Here is a 4,324-nt window from a genome sequence, read left to right as displayed (position 1 = left end):
TAAAGCCCAATAACTTTAGTCCCGGTTCTTCTATGAACCGGGACAGATGGGGCTCCATGTGGCCGCTGCGGCTTGCCCAGGCAGGAGGGCCTTTTGTCCCGGTTGGTAGCACAAACTGAGACCAAAAGGCATCCACGCGTCAGCAGTTCAGGGGCTGGGGTTTTTGTTTGTTTTTGAAGGGGGGAGGTTTGGGGTTTTGGGGGGGTTTGTAGGGTTAATTTAGGGGTTTCATATATTGTGTTAGCTAGCTAATAGAGAGAAGTGTCCTCTCTTATCTCTGTGCTTGGTCGACGCTACGTACTATACGTATAGAGAGGACTCGACACACTAGCTAGCTACACTACTGGAAACAGAGTATTTGCCATCAGCCAGCTCTTTGCCATCAGCCAGCTGATGGCAAAGAACGTCTTTGCCATCTGCTTATAAAAAACAGATGGTAAAGAACTGACAGACGGCAAAGAACATGGTTGCCATCAGCCAATTCTTTGCCATCTGCTAGTGGATGGCAAATAATCTTTGCCATCTGCCAGCAGATGGCAAAGAGGTTGGCAAATCCTATGGTCGTTAAGAGTGTAACGGCGTACCAGCCCCACCTCTTTGCCATCTGCCAGCAGACGGCAAAGATTCTTTGCCATCTGCTGGCAGATGGCCAGCAGATGGCAAAGAGATGGGCTTATTTTTTCCAGGTAAAAAAAACTGTGGGGTTATTTTTGTTCTCATTGGTTCAAATGTTTGTGTCATGGATTGATGACATGGCATCCATCCATCCATCCATCCATCCATCCCATTTATCTAAACAAAAAAAAGAGAAAGAAAGAAAAGAACCCCCACCCTCCGGGCAGCCCAACCACCCAAACCCTATCCCATCCCACTCCATCGTCGCCGCCCCCAGATGCAATCTCGCCGCCGCCACGCTCGCGCACGCTCGCCGCCGCCATCCATCCATCCTCTCGAGCTCGCGCACGCTCGCCGCCGCCACGTCCGCCGCCGCAGGCGGCGTACGTGAAGCTCGAGCTGCACGCGCTCAAGCACCCGGCGGCGGCCGTCAACGGGCTCCTCGTCGGCCGCCTGGCGGACCCGGCCGCCTCCCCGGCCGTCGTCTCGATCGCCGACGCCGTGCCGCTCTCCCACTAGCCGCACCACCTCCCGCTGCTCCCCACGCTCGAGCTCGCGCTCACCCTCGTCGAGGACCACTTCCAGGCGCAGGGCCTCGCCGTCGTCGGATACTACCAGGCCAACGCGCGCCGCGACGACGCCGACCTCCCCGCCGTCGCCAAGCGCGTCGGGGACCACATCTTCCGCTACTTCCCCCGCGCCGCCGTGCTGCTGGTCGATGCTGTGCCTTCCTCTGTTTCCCCTGTCTTGAGCGGTTATGGGGGTGCGGAGATCTCGCTTGGGTGCTGATTGGGGTTCTCCTTTCTGATTTTGTGTTGATTCGATCAGCTGGACAACGTGAAGCTCGAGGAGGTGGTGAAGGGGAGCAGCCGCGATGCAGTTGTTCAGGTACTCGCCCATGATCTATGGAAATCAGTATCCCTTCATTGCTTTCAAATTGATAGCGATTAGTATGTTTCTTAGATACTGTATCTTCTATTAAGTTTTTACTGGTAACTACGAAAATTAGACCATGTATTGACTTTCTTCCTAGTGATGGAATAGATCTTGCAGCAATATTATTGACTTGTGAGACTCCCACTAGATAATTCACTTCTTGCTAGGCATAGTATGCTGTCTTGCAAGTTAATTGCTTAATTTGTTCGAATGCTCAGTTATTTTTGGTTAAGTTTGAACTAATTCTTAAGAAATCCTCTCATGCACCCCAGCCCTCTAATCAATATGTTCAAATGATGAATGGTCGAACATGAGCATTATTTTCTCTGTCTAGGCCTTTTTTCTGTCATTTTTCATGCATTGAACTAATTGTGCAGTGGCTTTGGAAAGAGAAGGTTTGCTTTATAGCTGCTTAAGTGTATACTTTCTGAATCATTGTAGAATTATAACTTTTAACTAATATGCACTGCCTCCACATGGCTACCATGTTTCATCTCACAAATCAGTAAGTTACCTAAGAATTAACTGAACACTAGCATATTCGTTGAACTTAGCGTCTTAACCACTATGAGCAATGCATATATTTTAATTTATCACAACTTAATTTGAAAAGTTGCTGAACCAACATGCAGACTATCATATGCCCATCTAAATGCCATGAAATGCAAGCAGCCATCTTCTGCATGAAATAATTATTTATGCTTGGGTTTATGAATCACTGGTGCAATTTGTTCACCTTAGGTGCAAAAGCAGGAGTAGCAGCAATATGTTTGGGCATATGTGTTCTATGCCTACTAACAGAGATAGCAGTGTTACACTGTTACTTCATTACCTTATGACTTAAGAATCAGTTCTGGAGTTGTCATATAATTTGTTGAGTTGTCATATAAACGGTCGTCTCTTTCGAGCGCAAAGACGGGTCTGCGGTGGATGCTGGGTTGCAGCTCAGGTCGATGGTGCGGCCATGGACACAACCTCCTCAACCTCGACAACCAATGCGTCGGCAGGGGAGCAACTAATTCCTGAACCTTTGCTTCTCCTCTTTTAATTCGAAGTTCTTAGTTTAGTTCCAGATTTCTATGCATGCCACCTTGATATGTTTGATGTTCATCGATCGTCCAGATTTACTAGCACACCAGATAGAATTTGGGACTGATGCCATTCAATAGATTTTCTAGACATTTTATTGTGTCTCATGCTGAAAAAGAAAATGCACAATGAGCTTGTTTGACTTTTTTGATGCTTAGAGTATACTTGATCAGGGGGCAGTGTTATTTCCTGTGATCTTTCATGTCATTTGCTAGTGTGATGCTTCAAGATGACAAATTTAAAAACCTAAACTATTGTAAATAAGCGTTCTGCATCTTGAGCATTTAAATGTGAGCACTTAACCATTGTACAGCTTTTGCATATTTTGTTTTGTATTTCTTTTATAAACTAGCGGGGTGACCCGCGCATTTGCGCGGCTAGATTTTACAAAAGATGTATCTCTCCTAATATAGAGATTGTCTTGAATACTCTACCTGGACCATTGTTTCTTATATGAACATGTTTTTTTCCTGGAAAACAATACTTTGAAAACAAACCATTAATGGAATATTCCTTGATGTAATCAAGCTAAAGCTTTAAAATGTTGATAGTCATTCTTAAAAATGTTTAAGTGTACAAATTTTCTCTATAGCTTTTAGGATTCATTGTCTATAGCTAATTAGAAACCAAAGGAGTAACATGTTGAGGTTATGCTTTAAGAAATCCTTTCACATAATTTAAAAGTTCAAATCTAAACATTGTTAGAAGCTCTCTTCTACACTGTTCTCATCAAAGCATTTCTTTTTAAATCATGCATATAGTTTTCATCTAGTAATTAAGTGAAACTAATATGACTTATCACGTATTTGATATTATTTCTTACTTTGAATATTTACTCCTGTATGATGTAACCATTCCATGATGGCTTCAGATAGTTCTTAACATGAGAAAGACATAAAATTTGAGTTGCCAAAACTCAACTCTCTTCCACAGTCCCATCCAACTCAATCTTGTCGATACATATATTACATTTTTCTATGTTTTGTTGACAAAGCAACCAACGTATCTTGATACATCTGCTGCATGTTACATTCACATGGGTTATCCGTTTTCATATTGTGCATGGTACAGAAAATAAATGAAATTCTAATTTTATTTGAAACTGGATCCGTGTTTCAGCACTGTTTTAGTTCCAAAGTTGCTTAGATTTGTTTATGTTCAAAAAGAATGTACATTACATTATATTATGTCTTAAAAATAAGCAGGGTGTATCTTTATTCTGTTAAAATAGTTTAGTTAGGATCCTGGACATGAAAGATGTACCTCACCTTCCTCCTAGAACTAATGTATATACATGTGAAAATAGTTGGGTCTTACATTGCGCTTCCACCTTTAATTATTTCTATCAAGTTACGTTTACCGCAAAATTCAGGCCCCATTTGGAGTTCTATAAAGTGTGATATTCTCGCAAAATTAAAAAAAAGGAGTAAAGCTTGATATTCCTAAAAAATATTATAATTTAAATCAAATGCCCACCGTAAAAAAAATTAAATCAAATGCATTACTTCTTGTTAGGGATTTCATATGCAGATCGGACTGCTTTCCTCTTTCTTTTCGTACTTTTCTTTAGCTATGGACATGGACGTGACATTGGTTTAGGTGGCAGGTTTGCCTCTGTGTAGCGCTGGCTTTGTTTTTTTTTTCTCCTATTAGAATTCAAATCAGAATTGGGCATGTGTTGTTT

General features: G+C 42.4%; 1 pseudogene; it reads left to right on the top strand.

The window, feature by feature from the left end:
* The first annotated feature begins 656 nt into the window (after positions 1-656).
* LOC119361283 lies at positions 657-4,118 on the top strand (annotated as a pseudogene).
* The last annotated feature ends 206 nt before the right edge of the window (positions 4,119-4,324 follow it).

Source organism: Triticum dicoccoides, chromosome 2B, assembly GCF_002162155.2.
Source record: "Triticum dicoccoides isolate Atlit2015 ecotype Zavitan chromosome 2B, WEW_v2.0, whole genome shotgun sequence".
In the NCBI taxonomy this organism is placed as follows: domain Eukaryota; kingdom Viridiplantae; phylum Streptophyta; class Magnoliopsida; order Poales; family Poaceae; genus Triticum; species Triticum dicoccoides.
The sequence above is the reverse complement of the archived record's forward strand: the minus strand, read 5'-3'. Positions and strand labels throughout refer to the sequence as shown.